Consider the following 19,650-nt stretch of genomic DNA (forward strand, 5'->3'; position numbering starts at 1 on the left):
GTAACAATGGCCTGGGATTTTAAAAAAACAACTCTGAAGCCAAATGTGTTGGGTTCAAATTCTGGGTCCACTACTTACAGTTGTGTAATATTGGTATAATAATACCTCGTAAGAGTGTTACCAGGTTTACCTCAGTTGCTACTGCCTGCAAGTATACCTATCTACAGGTGAGTCTTTTTTCCCTTAGCAGCTCAGCTGTGCTTTCTGCAGCTACTAGTTGGTTCTCTGCCGGCTCATTGCCCATCCCTATCAGCCAGGTCCCCCTCCGGCCTCTTCTGCGACGCTGGGGACAGTGGAAAGCGCGGTAGACAGCACCACCTTGAGTCGAATTCCTCCCCTTTCGGAGGAAGCCACTTTCTCCTCCTTTCTTTCCTATTCCCGAACCATTTCTGGGCAACGGCAGCTATTTTCACGTGAGCTCAAGTTAATGTCTCAGGGAGATTCCTGGGCGCGTGGGCAGTTCACCCTTCGATCCAGCCGCGGGCCACGGCTCGAGCCGGCGTCTCCAAAAGCTAACGTGTGTGGTTAGAGGCGAGCGCCGGGCTTTCAGCGAAGGCGGTCGGGTGTTTGAAGGCCGGAGCGAGCCCTTGTGAAAGCAGATAAAAGAAAACATTTATTAACGTGTCATTACGAGGAGAGCGCCCGGCCGGGACCGTCGTACGTCCCGAGGAACACTTGGCTCCTTCCAGCTCAGAGGGAGGAGAAAAAGAAAGCGGAAAAGAGGCAAGGATTCTTTCTCTTCGCTTCCAGCCAAGTGGACCTGATCGATGGCCCTCCTGACTTTATTGAAATATTTGAGTTATTAGAGATGCCCCCCTCGTGTGTGTGTGTGTCAACACACACACACCCTCACACGCACGGCTCCGGCCCGCGTCCCTCCCTCATTTCCAGCTCCTGGGCGAATCCCACAGCTGTTTCAACTCTCCGCCGAGGGCGAGCTGGAGCGAGTGTGTGTCGGGTGAGTGTGCGTCTGTGGCCCGGCGAGGGTGCGCGCTCGGCGCCGGGAGCGCGGCCAGCGGGGTCCCGAGGCATCAGGAGGCAGAGGGCTGTCCAGAGCCCCGCTCTCCGCCGTTGCGCCGTCCGGGGCCAGACTTCGGGGCCGGGGCCGGACGCCGGGGACAGCAGGGCCGGGCCGGCCGGGCCGCCCGTCCTTCCAGCCAGAGGTAAAGAGCTCGCGCGCGCTGGGGCACCGGGAGGGCGCCGCGGCGGGGTCCCCCGCGGCTGCCGGCCCGCCGCTCCCCTCCGCGGCGCGCGCTCGCCTCCCCCGCGCGGAGCTGGGCGGCAGGCAGGCAGTCGGGGGGCCGGGCCGCACGGTGCCAAGGGGCAGGCTCGGGCGGCGCGGCGGCCAGGCTGCGGCGATGCGAGAGCCGCCCGGGCAAGGCGCGGACCCGGACTTTGGCGAGGGCGGCGCGCCGGGGCGGGGGCCGGGGGGCGGCGGCGGCGGAGCCAGAGGGCGGAGAGGCGGGAGGAGGCGGAGGGAGGGGAGGAGGAGCGGCAGCAGCACTCGCTGGGGATGCAGCAGCGGCGGCGGCGGCGGCGGCGGCAGCAACAGCAGCAGCAGCGGCGCGGACTCCCTGCGCCCCGCGGCCCGGCCGGGCTGCGATAGAGGCGGCGTCGCCCAGCGCCCGCTGAGGCCGCCGGGGCCGTGCGCGCTGGTGAGTGGGGCGCGGGGGCCAGGTGGGCGGGGCGGGGGCTCCCCGCGGCCGGAGTCGGCCCCAGGGCGCGCGCGGCCGCGGCTGCTTCCCAGGTGAGCTTGGGGCCAGTCCCCACCGCTAGGCTCCGGCCCCAGCGCAGAGCGCGGGCTGCAGGGTGGCTCCGGCGCCGGCGGGCCGCGGGAGGATGACCCGTTTGACCCCTCTGGCGGGTTGGGCGAGCGGGCGAGGACTTTCCACCGCGCCCCTGACCCGCTGACGCGCCTCGCGGAGCCTTGGAGACCTTGGAGGCAGCGCTCCTGGGCTCGCCGGCCGCAGGGGGCTGGCCTCTTTGACCCCTTTGAGTTTAGACCCAACGGACCGGCTAGAAGCCAGACCACGTGGGGCTTGTCCGGGCAGGACACGGGAAAGCAGTGGACCGGATCTTCAGAGTGATAGGGAGCTCGCACATACTGAAAGCAAATGGGATTATAAAGACAAATCTCCTCCTAGGCTGGGTCAGAACCAGTTCTCATCTCCTTGTAGAGAGATGCTCCCGTCCAGCCGCCCGAGGATTTCGGAAGTGTGACAGTGGAGCCGCAGCGATTTCTAGGACTGTACTTTTTCTTTTCTTTTAATATTCTTTATAGTAGTTCATTCATTCGTTCTGCAAGCCTTTATGGAACACCTCCTGGTGCCCGGCACCGCGTTATGATCCAGAGAAAAGCGATGAACAGACTCGAGTTCCTGAGCACCACAAGCTTTCAGTTCACTTTGAGGGCAGCTAGGGAAAGAGATGCGGTCTGAGGGTGGGAAACAGTAAGGTGACACCCGCAAATCCTAGTTTTGCCCAGTGACCTCTGTCCGCAACCCCCCGTGTAGAGACTGAAGACCATGGCCCCTGCACACAGTAGGACAAGCCCAGACATTCATTTTGACAGTCCCCTTTTTCCTTCTTCTCTTCGCCCTTCCTGAAAGTTTTGAATCAATTCCCTGCCCCCTCTCCTCTCTGGACAGCCTTTCCTGCAGCTTGTTTTAATCACTTTTTGTGTTAAAAGTCAATATTTAATTAACCAAGTCATTACGTTTAGCTTATATTTGAATCTGGGTATTTGCACATCTGTGCATGTCGGGACACCCTCCCGCGTGCCCCTCCATCTGTCCCCTGCCTCTTTCCCACAGCGCCGCTCTCCCTTCCTTTGGGGCAGAGAAGGGAGGCTCTCTGGGGGCCAGAGAAGCAGGGAGGATGGGCTTTCCCTGGAGGACACCCAGTGTCTCTCCCCGGAGCAGGAACAGTTACTCTCATCTTGTAGTTAATAGTGAAGGAGATTTGCTATTGCTGCATCTCCACTACCCATTGCGGAGCCACTGGAGGGTTTTAATTAAATTAAAGGCATTCATTCCATGTAGAAAGGGGGTGGGGAGGACAGACTGAAGACCACTCACCTGGTGAGAGAGGTTCTCCCAGCTGTGCTTGTCCCACGTGTGGAGGAGAGAACTCATCACAACAGCCTGTCCGGGTGTGTAACTTAGTGTCCTCATAAGCAGCTCGAGGGGAGATGGTGGCAGGCTTTGCTGATGGCAGTTGGACGTTTGCTCACGAAGGATCTTCCTTGGGCCAAGTTTATGCACATAAATGCATGATGTCGGCATGGCTGCCACGGCTGAGAGTCAGTGTGGGTTTGGGCTTTGGGCTTTGTGTATATTTTTCGGTTTTTTTATTTGAATTTATGGCTTTGTCTGAAACCTTAATAGCATGTTAAGTTTTCAAACTTGAGGGTTGAGTGATGAGTTAATTGTAAAACGCCTCCGCCTGGAGGAGGACCAGGCGGCTGTGTGTGAGACTGTGTGTGGTGTATGTACATGTGTGTGTCCCCTGCCCAACAACTCCCTTTAGCCGCCATCCCTAGGACCTAGCTGGTGTGCGGTCGCACACCCTCACACTTGCAGATCCTTTAGATTTGGGAATAATATTTCCCTCTTCCTTTCCCTGGATATGTTCGCTTTATCTGTTTGGACCTGCCTCAAGGGGGCAGCTTCTGGTCTCCTGAGTTAGCCAGCCAGGGAATCTGGCCCAACTCCATCCAATCTGTTTTTAGACTTCCTTCCCTCAGAAAGAGACTGAAAGCCTTGTCCTGCAGAAGAATATCATCATTTCTGACCATTTTGTATTTAAAAGAAAGGGTTTAGTCTAGACTTGATATGATAGTTAACACTTATGTAGTGTTTCATGGGCCAAGCACTGTTCTAAATCCTTAGGCATAATAACTCATTTCATTCACTCAAAACACCTGGGAGGTAGGTCCTGTGATTGTCATCGTGTTAAAGAGGAGGAAACTAAGGCACTGAGAGGATCGTGACTTTCCAACAGCTGGTCAGTGGTACAGCTGGGATTGGCGAGACCCTGGGCCTCCGGGGTCCACTCTGACCCACTGTACTCTCTTCCCTCCTTGGCCTTTATTCCAAGTGTAGAAGAAACAGATATGCAGTGGGGAAAAAAAAAGAAACACAATTAGACGATCAAACTTTGAAAGGCAGAAGCCCCTCAGTAGTCCCACTTCTCTCCAAAAATCTCCAGTGTTTGGGGGAGGCTGGGGTTTGTATTTTGGTTTTGGGGGTGAGGGATGCCTTGAGGAAAATATGTGATTGCCTGGCCATGTTCCCTTCTCCCTGCAAGTACGCACACACTCTCCCTGAGTCAGGATGCAAAGGGATGTATCACGCGGACTGACAGCCAAAAGCCATGAGATCTGAGGGGAGGGTTCATGCCCACTGAAGGCACAATGGCAAGAGGGTGAAAATTCTCCAAGAGGTGTGGCCCTCTTGTGGTTGCTGATGGAGTCGCATCGGCCTGTCCCTGGAGGGGTGGGGGAGGGGGAGGGGGGTCCAGGGCCCTTTGTTTCAGGCCTGGGCCCTGTGTGACCAGTGGATGTGGAAGGTAGGGCCTCCTCTCAGTGCTGACCTCCAGGTGAGGGAGGCCTCACCCTGGCCTACCTTCCACGCACTTCCTTGTGATGGGCCCTGGCGGGGAATCTGCAGTGACCCTGATCCAGATGCAAGGCGCTGCCTAATTGGAAGATCATTAAGATCATTATAATTAATTGGCATCCTGATAAATGGCGTGTTTGCCTAACTGGGGTGGTTGCTAGGGAACCAGGCCTCACTCGGAGAGGAGAGGGGAAGTGGCGTTAGGCTGGCTGCAGGTGGGTGTCAGGGTTACAGACCCAGCGGGTTAACGGGTGGGAAGCGAGAGCCGTCCTCACCCGCATCTGCTGGTGTTTACTGGGCAGCAGCTGTGTGCAAGTCGCAAGTGGATTATCAGTTAGGGGTACTTTCCTAGAAGGACTGGGAAGTAACCGGGACCTTTTCTCTTGTAAGCAACAGAAAGTAGGGGGGAAAATCACAAATCAATTTAAGAAGAGAAAGGGACTTACTGGCTTTCATGACCAAAAAATGCTAAGGTAACAGCTTCAGGCGCAGCTGAGTCAGGGCTCAGATTTTGGCCTGAAAATCTGTTCCTCTCCGTCTCTGCTCTTTCTTCCACGGGGCTGGTTTCTCTCTCCAGCTCTGAGAGGCGGGCAGCCTCTAGCATCGTGGTCAGGAGAGCAAGGCTGCGTGGCTACCTGCCCAGTTATGTGATCCACGGCACGTTACTTAACCTTTCTATTGCCTCAGTGTTCTCAACCAGCAAATGTCGATGATCAAAGCACCTCTCTCCTGGCTGGTAGGAAAGGCTAAAATGAGATCATCAGTGTCAAGGGCTTTAACATGGTGTCTGACACAGGCAAGCCCTGGGGAAACATTGGCTGTTCTCATGATTAAGGAGTTGAGCTCAAGAGCTGTCCTCTCATTCTCTCTGGTTTGAGCCCACCAGGAAAGAACAAGCCTCTTTTCTGGTAATGCCCACCCAAGCCCCAACCGTCCCTCTGATTAGACTGTTTTATGTCACGTGCTCACTCCAGGTCAGCCACTGGCCATGGAAATGAGTCAATGACCATGGGCTTAGGCCAGGCTCCCAGGGCCCGCCCTGGAGCTGGGGGCAAACCAACTAAGACCCCAAGGCCCCAGAGGACACCAGGGAAAGGGAGCCTGGCTGCTGGGGAGGCAGACTGCCAGTGCCTATGATGAGGGGGGACATGAATGTGACACACGATGGCCAGATGGACCTGCTTCCAGTTTGGTCGAGGGGGTACCGCAGAAACAGCTGCTTAGTGGACAGCCTCCCTTGCCCCTCCACTGAGGTTAACAAGTGCTGGAGGCTGGACTTTTCTGCCTTAGTGTCTGACAGGTGCTACCTGGCCTGAATTCTGTGATTTTTTTTTTTCAGGTAAGGCTTTATTGGGGCCCCTGCTGCTGCAGGGGGTGGGGGGGGTAAGAACAAGTACAGGTTCCCTTGCTGGCTCGCTCCCTCCCTCAGGGTGTGTGAGCTGATTCCTTATATGGGGTGATGGTAGGGGTATGTCCAGGGGTTGGACTGGAGCGGTGGCTTAGGTGGGCTGCCCCCCCTTAGGTGGTGTTGTGTGCAGGGGGCATGCGCAGTGCCCTGTTTTTGCTCTGGGCTCTTTAAAAGTGGCAGTTGAGCTTTTTGGTCTCTTTGTATCTTGTTGTCCAGAATTTGCCCCAATTGTGCATGCGCGCAGTTATTTTTAATCCCTTATAGTTTCTTTGTATTTTGTTGCTCGAGGAGACGTTTGAGCAGGTGCAAGAACTGCGGCACTGCAGCAAAGGGTCCCAGGTCCCAGCCTGTCTCATTTCCCGCGAGAGACTCTACACCTTTATTCTTAAGGGGTAAGGGGCTGAAGGTCTCTTCTTCTGAAACTCTTCCTCCTGGATGGGCTACAGACCCTAGTGTCTTCTAGGCTCCAACAGTTTGAAGTAAGGCTCATGACGGCTCAAGGCATTTAGCCCATTCCAGCAGAGAGTGGCCCGGGTCCCTACAGGTCCTTGAGACAGTCAGCGAGGGACTTCTACGATTCTGTGACTTCTGGTGGGGCAGTGTTTGCCCAACCTTCCACCATGAGAGTCGTCTGGAGGTATTTGTTAAAAAGCTCAAATTCCAGACCCTGCTGAATCAAACTCCCAGGGAGGGCCCTGGCTGCTGGAAGGGAACCAGAGTGCCCTGTGTGTGTGTGCGTGTGTGTGTGTGTTCCGCATCAGCAAAGAGGTGGAAAGAGGGCCCATCGAGTGTGCATATCTTGTACTCCTGTCTGATGCAGGGGCAGCCAGAAGGCAGAGGAAATGCTCTAAATGAGATCAGGCATATAAAGGTGTTCTGGAAACTGCAGTACAGATTAAGAGGTCATTCCTCTTATTTGTCAGTGCACACGTGTTTATTGAGCAGCTATTGTGTGACAGGCACTGTGTTAGGTGTTAGGATGAACAAGAGAGAACCCTACTCTCATGGAATTACATTCCAGAGGATGAGAAAGCAGATAATACACAAGCAAACGAGTCCGAGGCTCTTTCAGAAAGTGCCAGGCTGTACGGTGGAAACAAGATAGTGACATGATGGGAAATTATGGGGAGTGGGGGAGGGCAACTTTTGGCAGGTGGTCAAGGGAGGCCCCTCTGAGGATGTGACTTTTGACCTAAATTTTGAGATGAGCGAACCTGGGGAAAATGTAGAGGAAGAGCATTCCAGGTAGAAGGAACAGCCAGTGCAAAGGCCTGGAGGTGGAGAGGAGTGGCCTGTTCAAGACACCTGTTTAAAACACAAATAGGAGTCCAGTGGGGTGAAGGGTAGTGAGTAAGCGGCGGGGTGGGGTGGGGGTGGGGGTTGAGGTCAGTGGTGAGAAATGGGGGCCAAGGTGAGAAATTTAGATTTTATTTCAAATGAAATGGAAAACCACTGGAGAGTTTTAAGTCAGGGAATGACAGGATTGGTGTTTTAAAAAGATGTCAGTGGCTACCATGAGAGGGATGCTTTGCAGGTGGAAGCAGAGACATGAGGATGGTGAGCTGATATGGGCCAGGATTTTGGTGGTAGTAATGGAGATGGAGTGAAATGGGTGGATTGGAGATATATTTGGGGGGCAAAGCCAGTGGAACTTTCTGGTGGATTGGATACTCAAAGTGAGGGAAGAGCTGTAGTTTTCAACCAAGGACAACTTTGCCCCCCAGGAGACATTTAGCAATGTCTGGAGGTGTTTTTGGTTGTCACAACTAGGGAGGAGATGCTACTGGTATCTAGTGGGTGGAGGCCAGGGATGCTGTTAAACACCCTACAATGTGCAGGACAGACCCCACAACAGAGACTGACTCAGCCCCATATATCTCTAAGGCCGAGGAGTCAAAGATGACTGGGCAGCTTGGAGTATGGTGATTCCTAAGTAGAGAAGACGAGGAGAGAAAGTTTGGAGGAGCGAGGATGATCCAGAGTGTAGTTGTGGAAATGTTGGGTTTGAGATGACACTCGACCTGGGTGGCGGAAGGCTCACTGGGTGCTGGATACACAAGTCTGGAGCTGGTTGGTACTGGCAAGTGAAATTTGAGAGTCATCGGTACATCCATGTTATTTTAAGCCCTGGGACTGGACACAATCATCTAGGGAGAATGTATTTTGTTCCCTGGTGGGCTTTCCTCCCTCGTCCCCCGCTCCAGTGCCTGTCATGCATCAATTGGATGAATATTTTTAGCACATCCCACACGCTCACCTCTTTATGATCCTCCTGAGAAATTGCCAAAGGCTCAGGCTGAGCCCCTTCACCCCACCTTGTCCATCTACTCATTGCTCAGTAATTAGCAGACAGAGCTAAATAGTCATCACTCTGCAACAGATGCCCTCGGGAAACTGCTGAAGTTCATATGGGATCCTGGGCCTTACAGGCAGCACAGTGCCTCCTTGGTAGAACAGCTGGTCACATGGTCTTCAGAGCTTCTCCTCCAGCCCAGACCTCGTGGAATTCTCTCTAACCAGTATCTGCCACTGTTTTGAATTTTCCACGGTCTCTTAATATGATTCCAAAACACATGCTGCCCGGTGGCCCTGGCCTCTGACGTGTAGCTTCGTCTTACGAAAGGCCTGTATCCATTGCTTTATACACCTGGGCCTTGATTGAAACTTGGATAAGTTCTATCCCAAACTCAGAGTCGTTATGAGCAGGGCTTGTGTGTGTGAGTTGATGGATAGGGCTGTCCCCGGGGACCATGAACAGTACCCGAGATGTGTTTGGCCAGGTGGAAGCCAGATGTGTTAGGAGAAGAATGCTGCCAACAGCCTTTCTTATTGGCTGGAGACCAGGGTCCCAGCGGGTGACTTGACCCACCTCAGCAGCCAGAAAAGGGGAGTGTTTTTAGCCACAAAAGTCTAGGAGATGTTCATGCTCTGGTGAAAATCACATCATCCAAAAGCAGCATTTCTGGCCTGTTCTAGAGACGGGCACTGTCCACAGACTTCTGACTGCAGGCCACTTACCTTGATATTTCAGAGAGGAGGAAAGCCTACTAGAGTCTTAGTGGTTTGGAGTCCTAATCACTTGAGTGTGAATCAAGATGTGTTCACTGCAAGTAATAGAATTCCTGGCTGAGAGTGGCTTGTGCAGTAGCAACACTTAATTCTCACATAATGAGAATCCAACGCGGGGGAGCCCAAGGGCCAATTTGTTGCTAAAAAATAATGTCCTCAAGGACCCAGGATGTTCCTAGCCTGTTCCTCTGTCCTCAGCTTCATGGTCTTTGTGGCTTCATGATCTCAAGATGGCTGCCACAGCTCCAGACATCACATCCCCCTACAAAATGGGAATAAAGAGCAGAATTCCTTGCGATCTCTCTTTTAATTAGAGAGCAAAATCCTTCCAAGAACACCCCCACCCCAGCAGACTTAGGTTTAGCTTCATTGCCCTGGGGTTGGGTTTTGTACTAGCCTCTAAGCCAAACACTGACAAAGGGAAATAGGGTTTTTATGTTCGGTTTAGCTTAGTTGTTCCCCAAATTATCAGGTCAAACACCTTCTTCTTATAACAAACATATTTTGCCAAGTTTAGCTGAAGTAAATTCATAGATAATATAACCTGTCTACAGATATATTTTAATCAATAAAGTACTCTCACTGTAATTTAAAGCTAAAAAGGAAAGTGATTTATAATTAAGCATATGTATTGCAGCCTATGAACACTTAGACACAACTACATTAGAAGGTGTAATGAAGCAGTCAGATGCTCACACTAGAATCACATAAATCTGACAGCTACAAATGCAGTGGGATACAGATGTTTGCGTTTGGCAACTTGAAGACCACAAGTGCTATGGCCATAAGTAATATGATTTTCCAAAACAGAACAATTTACCAAATTTTCCAAATGAAACAAACTACGGTCTTCCCTCAGTTTACTTAGTGGTTGCATTCCTGGAAAATTCAGCATAGGGTAGAACCCCACAAATACATCTTTGGCGTTTATGTGTGAAGCGGAGTTCATGTGTAAGGTCAGGCAATGTAAAAGCTTTTTCACCTACATGAATGTCTGGTGGGATGTCCAAAAGTCATGCTGGAAATGGGGCGATTCTTCACTGCGTGGAGCATTGCATTATCCACCATCCCTGCAACCCCACTAGACACCACAAGCATCCCCCAGTCATGTGACAACCAAAACTTCACAAATTCCAGAGAAACGCCTCTTTGGGGAATGATTTCACCCCCTTGAGAGCCACTGGCTTAGACTAATGCTGGTTTGTTGCCAGGGTGGGGGAAGATCCACCCCCTGAAAAAACTGGGGTCCTGTAGACCAGGGAATGACCGGAAGGGGAGGCACCCACAGTTTCTGCCTCAGATTTGTCCCCAAGCCCCTCTTTCTGCCCCTCACCCTTCCTGTTGACATGTTCCTAAAATGTCCCAGTCCAGCCAGTGAAATAAACGCATGTGGTTGGCGTGGACCAGGCTCTCCAGTGAATGGGGTGATGAGTTCTCGGGTTAATCTGGGTATCAGTGGTTTCCACCTGGACAGGAGATGAAGATGGTACAGATGATTGAACATAACGCCCTGAGAATCCATGTGTCATAATGGTTAAGGGCGTAGACTCCAGAACCAGACTTCCTGGTTCAGATCCCAGCTTGGCCATTCAGAAGCTGGGTGGAGCTGGGCAAGTCACTTGACCTCTCTGAGCCTGAGAGCCCTCTTCTGTAAGATGGGGGCAATCCCAGTAGACTCCTCCTAGAGTTACTGTGGAACACTAGAACAGTGTGTGGGTACATGGAAATTGCCTCAAAACGTAGATGTTATTGCCGTCATAGTTATTATTGCTTATATTTGTAGATACTTTTTAGCTTTTTTTAAATTGAGATATAATTGACATGTAACATTGTATACGTTTTAGATATACAACATAATGATTACAATGTAATGATTTGATACATGTACACATTGCAGAATGGTTACCCAGTAAGTGTAGTTAAACATCCATTACCACGCATAGGTGCAGTTTTTCCTTGTGATGAGAACTTTTAAGATCTATTCTCTTAGCAGCTTTCAAATATGTAGTACAGTATTGTTAATATACAGTATTATATTAACAGTATTATACAGTATTACACTGTATATGTACTGTAATATTATAATTAATTATACTGTATAATTATACTGTATGTGTACTGTAATATACAGTATTACAGTACAGTATTGTACTGTATAGTACAGTATAGTACAATATAGTACAGTATTGTTAACTGTAGTCACCATGCTGTACATTATATCCCCAAGACTTATTTATATTATATCTGGAAGTTTATATCTTTGACCACCTTCACCCATTTCGCTCATCCCCCACCCCCCACCTTTGGCAACCACCAATGTGTTTTCTGTAGCTATGAGTTCAATTATGGGTTTGTTTTTTTTTTTAGATTTAGATCATGCAGTATTAGTCTTTCTCTGATTTATTTCACTTAGCATAATGCCCTTAATGTCCATCCATGTTGTCGCAAATGGAAAGAGTTCCTCCTTTTATATGGCTGAATAATCCATTATAGACATATACCACATTATCTTTACCCATTCATCCATCAGTGGACACTTAGATTGTTTCAATATTTTGGCTACTGTAAGTAATGCTTCAGTGAACATGGCAGGGGGGTCAGTGCAGATAGCTTTTCGAGTGATTTGATTTCCTTGGGATAAGTACCCAGAAGTGGAATTGCTGGATCATGTGGTAGTTTTTTGGTTTTTTTGTTTTGTTTTTTTTGGCTGCGTTGGGTCTTCATTGCTGCACCAGCTTTCTCTAGTTGAGGCGAGCAGGGGCTACTCTTTGTTGCGGTGCGCGGGCTTCTCATTGCGGTGGCTTCTCTTGTTGCGGAGCACGGGTTCTAGGCGCGTGGGCTTCAGTAGCTACAGCGCATGGGCTCAGTAGTTGCGGCTAGCGGGCTCTAGAGTGCAGGCTCAGTATGTGTGGCATATGGGCTTAGTTGCTCCGCGGCACGTGGGATCTTCCCAGACCAGGGCTCAAACCCGTGTCCCCTGCATTGGCAGGCAGAATCTTAACCACTGCGCCACCAGGGAAGTCCCTCATGTGGTAGTTCTATTTTTAATTTTTTGAGGAACCTCCACACTGTTTTCTATAGTGGCTGCGTCAGTTCTTTTTAACTTTTGAAGTGCTTTTACGCCTAGCATCCTGTATGGTCTTTTCAGCCACTCCGTTCATAAGAAAAGCCGTTGGTTTCCTTCCTGCTGATGAGGAACGTCCAGCTCAGAGAGACAGGAGCAGGCTGAAGGCATAACTGGGCTTAGAGATTGATTCTGTGGCTTCCTGAGCTGATGAGCTACGTCATGTCCACCCCTAACCCTCCCCCGCCCACCTCCTCTTTTAGGCCTCAGTGAGTCCATCTCAGGAAAGGAGGTGACCTGTAGGGGAAGGACCTATAGGACAGGGCCCTGAGTGTGTCCTAGGAACCCAGGATGGGGCTCCTCACCGTGTGCACAGGGAGATGCTTGTGAGTGGAGCCGGGGTTCCCAACAGAATCTCCAGGGGACCTCTTAAGTTCCAGTGCCCAGGCCATACCCAGACCAATTAAATCAGCACCCGTGGGTGGGGGGGAGGGGCAGACATCAGGCTGTTTTACAGCTAGCTCCCAGATGATTCCAATGTACAACTGAGGCTGAGGGCTGCTGAAGCAGGAGAGTAAGTGCTAGAAAGGGTGCATTTCTGCAAAATCCCAAAAGGGCTTGTAGGAGCTAGCAGCTCCTGGAATAAAACCCTCCCTCCAGGGGCCCGCTACACCCATAATAAAGTCTACCTTGCCCTGCACCGCCTGGCCTCCACTTCCGTCTCACTCCACTCAGCATGCTACACCCAGTCACACTGGCCTCCTCTCTGTTCCTTGGCTGCATCAGTGCTTGTTCCAACCTCAGGGCCTTTGCTCTTGCTGTTCCCACTGCCTGGACCGCTCTTCCTCCAGAGCATCACAGGTCGGGCCCCTCTGGATGCTTCAGGTCTCAGCTCAAATGTCACCTCCTCAGTATGTCAAGAACGCCTCCTCGGTTTATGTTTATAGCGCTTTTCACTCTCTGGAATTACCTGGATTTACTTACTTGCTTCTTTGTCCTCTTGCTAAAAAGTACACCCCATGGTTGTGGGGACCTTGTTTGTATCCCGGCACCTAGAACAAGGCCTGGCACTCTGAGTGCTCAGGAAATATTTTGGGGAAGAAAGAATCAAGGCAGGAGGCTTCGAGATGTGCTGGTGGATCTGAATCTAGTGTTTGGGGATCCTTGCTCAAGGCAAGGGAGTCGAAACCTGTTTGTCATCTGCCAAAAGCACAGGTGAGAGTGGAGGGGGCTGCTCTCACCTAGTCACCAGTCCCTGTCCCCTCCCGGTACCCAGCCCAGTGGAGGAGCCAGGCTTTGTGCTAACATCCTTTTCACAGCGGCAGATACCTCCCTCATACCACAGCAGGGACATCAGGCCCTGCAGAAGGGCTGGTGGAATGTTCTGCTTCTGACCAGTCTCAGACCACCTGAGATATATAAGTTAATCCGTGAGATCAGTGGCATGACATTCTAATGAGGGATCTGTGACATGACCTTGTAATGAGGGCTCTTAGATCGAAGATTTCTGCCCTGGGAATGACAACTACCCCCCCCCTTTCCCCAAGTTGTCCCCTCCTGGAGGAAGCTATCACCGTGCAGGAGACCTACCTCTCTCACCTCCTTTCCGGGACCCACACACAACTGAGAAAGTTCTGCATGCCAGGTGGTGGTCTAAGTGCTTGCTCAGGGTGTCTTAGTCCATTCTGGCTGCTGTACTAGAAAACCAGAGACTGGGTGGCTTATGAACAACAAAAATTTATTTCTCACAGTTCTGGAGGCTGTGAAGTCCAAGGTCAAGGTGCCAACAGTTTCAGTGTCTGGTGAGGGCCTGCTTCCTGGTTCATAGACGGCACCATCTTCTCTCTGTGTCCTCACATGGCAGAAGGGGCAAGGGAACTCTCTGGGGTCTTTTATTAGGGTACTAATCCCATTCCTGAGGGCTCCACCCTCGTGATCTAATCACCTTCCAAAGGTTACAACTTCAGATACCATGATATTGAGGATTAGGTTTCAACATAGGGATTTGGGGAGGATGCAAACATTCAGTCTATAGCACAGGGATATTCTAATCCCCGTTTTACAGATGAACAAAGTGAGAGGTCTCCTTGCTCTGCCATCCTTTAGGAATAGGACATCACAGGCTGCTGACCAGTGCCCATATTCCGCTCACAGAAATATTTTGTTTGACTTACACACTATTTTTTTTTTTCGATACGCGGGCCTCTCACTGTTGTGGCCTCTCCCATTGCAGACCACAGGCTCCAGACATGCAAGCTCAGTGGCCATGGCTCACGGGCCCAGCCGCTCTGCGGCATGTGGGATCTTCCCGGACCAGGGCACGAACCCACGTCCCCTGCATCGGCAGGCAGACTCTCAACCACTGCGCCACCAGGGAAGCCCCTGACTTACACACCATTTTTAACATTTTTTGAAGTTGGCAGATTTTTAACAACTGTGAGACTTCACATTTTTAAAATGAGAGTTTCCAGCTTCTGAAAAATAGACGTGGGCTATATGTGGCGGCACTGGGCTCCTGTCCCCACTGATGGTATATTTTCCACTTTGCCACAGTCCTCCTCACCCCCATTCCCTATTGTCTGAGGGCACAACCAAGTTCATTTGCCATTTATCATTGCACTTGCCCTGCTGCTCCTCTCTCATGGATCAGTATTTCTGTGTTCGAATGCCTCTATCAAAAGTGGTAAAGTGAGGGCTTCCCTGGTGGCGCAGTGGTTGAGAGTCTGCCTGCCGATGCAGGGGACATGGGTTCGTGCCCCGGTTAGGGAGGATCCCACATGCCGCGGAGCGGGCTCGCTGAGCCCATGCTCTGCAATGGGAGAGGCCACAACAGTGAGAGGCCCACGTACTGCAAAAAAAAAAAAAAAGTGGTAAAGTGAGAGATGGAAAGAAGGAGACATGTGGGTTTCAAGTTTTTCTTATACTTGGTTACGTTACCTGCCTGGCCCACGTGGGCATTTGAGTTTTTCCTTTGCTGTAACACTTTGTTCATACCAGATGGCCACCCTTCTAGGAACAATGCGTTGGAACTTCAATTTATATAATAATAACAAAATCTAGTATCTAATGGGTACTTGTTGCCAAGCATTTAATCCTCATGACAGTCCTCTTAATCAGGACCTGTTATCGTCTCCATTTCGTACCTGAGGAAACTGAGGCAGTGTGTGATCCCTCCACCAGAACAGGAGCTCCTTAAGCTTGTTCATCTTTGTGTCAGCTTACTGCTGTTCGAAACAGTGATTGAATGAATGAATGAATGATGTTCTCCTCTAAGTGTTCATCTGCTTGGCCCCAGGAAACCAAAAATGTTGACTCATCATAGGTCATCTGAGACCTTCCCGTTGGAGGAACAGGCCCTAATCAGTGTCATTGCAGATTCTTTAGCTGTGTGTCCCCAGCTCAGTGGCTGAAAGCAATGATTATTTACTTCTGATGAGTTTGTGAGTTGCCAGGTGGTTCTCCTGCTTCAAATGATGTCAGCTGGAAGGTCCAAAATGGCTCCACCCAAACGGCTGGCAGCTAGTGTTGATCAAGAGGTGGGAGCTCCTTTGGGGCCATCAGCTGAATGGCTGCATCCTCCTCCACGTGGCCTCTTCCCGTGGCTGCTTGTACTTCCTCACAGTATGGCGGTCTCAGGGTAGCCTGACTTCTAAGAGCGCACATGTAAAAGCTGCCAGGCCTTCTTAAGGCTTTAGCTTCAGAAGTTCTAGGGGCCTAGGAGCAGGAGTGACTGGCAGCCTCCTGAAGGAGGGGTTCCAATGAGATAAATGCACCCCTGCTTTTTTTTTTCCTGCTCTTGACATTCTATTTGAATGTCAGGGGCCCAGTGAGAGAGTCTGATTGGCCAGCTTTGGCATAGGATCACCCTTTGGTCACATGGCAGGAGAGGGTGGGGCATCTTGGCAGGGGAGAGAGAATCCTCAAGAGGAAATTGGGGTACTGTTGTCAAGAGAAGGGGACCAGATGCTGGACAGACAAAAATAGTTAGAAAACCTCTGTACAGCCCCTGAGTAAGTGGCTCTGCCCCAGGACGAGCAGTTAACATTTTTGAATGAATGAATGGAGGATGGATGGATGGATAGATGAATTTTTTTTAAGTCTGGTATAAGTAGAATGCCCAATCTGTGTGGCAGCTCTTCCCGGGCAGGGGCCCCGTAGTTCAGGCACTGCTGAGGGTTTGGGAGCCCCCCCTCATTTTATGGGCCAAAGCCAGCTCCCAGAATCCTGGCTACACTCAGCATCCGCACCCCGAAGATGGGGCTGATTGGAGCTGGCCCCGGAAGGGAGAGCGTGCACAGTAATAAGGGACCGGCCTGCGCAGTGGGTGGGCTCCTGCCACCCCCAGGCCCCGCCCCACCAGGAACACGGGCAGCCCGGCCCTCACTCCCTTTCTTCCAGCCACTGGGCACCTGGACACACAGTAACACCTGGTGACACCCAGTGAGTCCCCCAGAGAAACTGATCCCAGCTCAGAGAACACCTGTGACCCAGGCTGTCCTCCCACGTGACAGTCTATTTCCAGCTGCTAATTAGACAGCCCAGCAGTCCAGGGTTGGAAACAGACCTGTCATTCGAGATTCTCTCTGACTCCCGTCTCTAAATTTAGTGGGTTATTTGGTAAAAATTGCTTCAGACTCCCTCCCCTGCCTGTGAGTACAGTCTTATCAAATAATTGCCAAGCGTCAGGCCATTTCCAAGGTGAGCTAATGAGACGCGCATCTCCTAATAGCAGGGGCCTGATGGGTGAGCACGGTGCCCATGGCTGCAGATTGGGTGAAAGGGAAGAAATAATTGGATTATTAATACCGAGCAGCTAAAATAGCCTTTCATCCATTTTATGTTCTTCTCGAAGGAGACTACAGTCTCTGGAAACCTAAGTGTGGGTTCTGTGGGGGTAAACAGTGCTGAGGACGTGCGGGGTTAACAGGTGGGAGGGGCAGTGACCGGCATCGCCAGCCCTGGCCGGGCCGCTGAAGCCGAGAACCAGCCCGCAATTAGGCGTGAATAATGACTCTGTCACGGTCCGACTTTATTGCCTTTGGCCAAAAGCCCTTTGCAGAAATAACTTCGTAGCTTGCTGCCAGGGAAGCTTTTGTCTGCGGCCAAGACAAAACAACAAAGAACAGAGGTGGGAAGAACTGTATCTGATTCCTGTTTCCCCTAAGCACCCGGGAAGGGCAGCAGGTGTGGCCTACCCGGAAGGCCTGGGCAGGGGGCAAGTGACGTCCAACCTCAGGTAGGCCAGGCTGCCACAGCTGCTCCCTGCTGCTGCCATTCTGGTCTTTATTACGGTCTTCAAACCGACCCAGCTCATTCCCACCACAGGGCCTTTGCACTTGCTTTTTCCCTTGCTTAGAAAGCATTGCGCCCACAACTGGCTTCTCACCCACCTTCTGGTGTCGGCGCAGACATCACCTCCTAGAGGTCTCCCCTGATTTACTCTATCCTGTCATCCTGACAACTCCCTTCAAAGCACTTAAGATCATCTGAAATTCATCTTCATTTGTTAAATGTGTGTCTCCCCCACCAGAATCTCAGCTCCTTCAGGACAGAGGCCTGGCCTGCCTGGTGATCACAGCTGTTTCCCAGCATTCCACACAGCACCTAGCACAGAGTAGGTGCTCAGGAAAGATCAGGTACCTTCGAAGGGCTGCAAATGGGCCCCCAGCCAAGCTCCAGAGGAGCTTTGCTTGGCCCGCTCAGTGTTTAAAATGTATTGACTGTTTTTACTCTGAAAATGGCATCCCCACGGGTGTGGTCTGGTCCCCACCCCTCCCTGGGACCCTAAATCCAGGCCATGTCACTCACTTCTCTTGCCTGGGCCCTGCAGGCATTTGAGTTTGTGTCCCCACTTTAGACAAAGGCCACTGCACACAGGTGTCTCTCCACAGGTGACCAAACAGCATCTAGAATTCCTGTGAGCCCAGGCGGTGGGCCAGTCCACTGGCCTCCGGCCCAGCCAGTCCCACTGACTGGATTGAGGCATGGTTCCCAGTGGGCAGGACCCAGTGGTCCTCATCTTAGGAGTCCGTGCCCAGACCATTAATGACATTGAACTTCATCGTGCTCTCTTTTGAGCCTTCTGAGTCATCAAGGAGGGAATTCCATTAACCCCTCTGTTGTGGTCTTCAAAGAGGCCTGCTCCCCTTGCAAGAAAATGTTCAGTGCCCTTGGCAAGCAGGAATTTAACCGTAATGTCACTACATTTGTTTCTTTGTGCTGCTATCCATTTATGGCAGGGGTTCTCACCTGGGGGCAATTTTGTACCCCCCTCCCCAGGGGACATTAGGCAATATTTGGAGACTTCGGATTTTTTTGGCTGCGTCAGGCCTTAGTTGCGGCATGCAGGATCTTCATTGTGGCATGTGGGATCTTTCGTTGTAGCACACAGGCTCTTCCTTGTGGCACACACGCTTCTCTCTAGTTGTGGTGTGTGGGCTCTGTAGTTTGCGGCACGTGCGCTTCTCTCTACTTGAGGCGCGAGGGCTCAGTAGTTGTGACGCGCAGGCTTAGTTGTCCCGCAGCATGTGGGATCTTAGTTCCCCGACCAGGGTTGGACCCGTGTCCCCTGAATTGGAAGGTGGATTCTTTACCATTGGACCATCAGGGAAGTCCCTGGAGACATTTTTATTGTCATCGTTGTGGGTGGTTGCTACCTGCATCTAACGGGTAGAGGCCAAGGGTGCTGCTAAACACCGTACAGTGCACACAACTGCAGAGAATGACGCAGCCCCACATGTCCGCAGTGCCCAAGTTGAAAGACCCTGGTTTAGGGCAAGTGGTGCTTATTCCCCATGGAGGGAGAAAACTGCCTTTGTAATTAAATTTACTGAAATAAGAAAGGGAGCGGACAGAGAGCTGGATCTGGTACAAACAAGAGTGCGGGTGACAAGCAGAATTTCCGAGACCCTGACATGTGGGATGCTGGGGTCAAGGTCAGTCATGCCGCCCTTTTGGGGAGCAGGGCAGACTGTTGGCTTCACACCGGAAGCCCCGACCCTGGAAGCTGCCCATCTCGCCGGAAAATTCCTGGGAGCTGCCTGTCAAACTGCAGCGGTTGCTTCTGGGAGAAGCTTCGTGTCTCAGGCTGAGTTCTAGAAGGTTGGAGCTGTTTGCAGCTCTGCTGCCCAGCCAGGCTATGTTAACGTTCCTCCCAAACCCAGCCCGGCACCCCCCAGTCGAAGTCTCCCCCCAGGACAAGCCAGCGGCCACCCAACGAGACCGGGGACGGCAGCCTCCTGGACCGGGCAGCTTCCCGGTAGACGGTGGCCCTGAGCTCCTGGGGCCAAAGGGCCAACCCTGAGGAGGGTCATTGCTCACGTCAGCAGGAGGAAAGGTCTGGGGGAAGTGAGGGCCAGTTCCCCAAAATCAGGTCACCCAGTTCTGTTTGGGTTTCTGCATTTATGAGGTGGCTTCCTTTCTGCTTAAAAAGACAGGACTTTTTAAAAAGTGAAAATAAATCAATGTTTTCAATGCCGATGTAACTGGGG

At 51.6% G+C, this 19,650-nt stretch overlaps 1 protein-coding gene across 7 annotated transcripts in view; it reads left to right on the forward strand.

Moving 5' to 3' along the window:
* Positions 1-722: 722 nt before the first annotated feature.
* The window catches only part of SULF2 (sulfatase 2), a 142,292-nt gene continuing 123,364 nt past the window's right edge, over positions 723-19,650 (forward strand). For 2 of the 7 annotated variants that reach the window (XR_009535057.1, XM_060122347.1), the window contains exon 1: positions 749-1,163. The gene's annotated coding sequence lies outside the window, so the exon portion shown is untranslated. Of the gene's footprint in view, positions 1,164-1,534; positions 1,656-19,650 lie in introns of those variants that run through there. The other 5 variants (XM_060122344.1, XM_060122348.1, XM_060122351.1 and 2 more) reach the window with 4 other exon arrangements.

This window comes from Lagenorhynchus albirostris, chromosome 15 (genome assembly GCF_949774975.1).
Source record: "Lagenorhynchus albirostris chromosome 15, mLagAlb1.1, whole genome shotgun sequence".
In the NCBI taxonomy this organism is placed as follows: Eukaryota; Metazoa; Chordata; class Mammalia; order Artiodactyla; family Delphinidae; genus Lagenorhynchus; species Lagenorhynchus albirostris.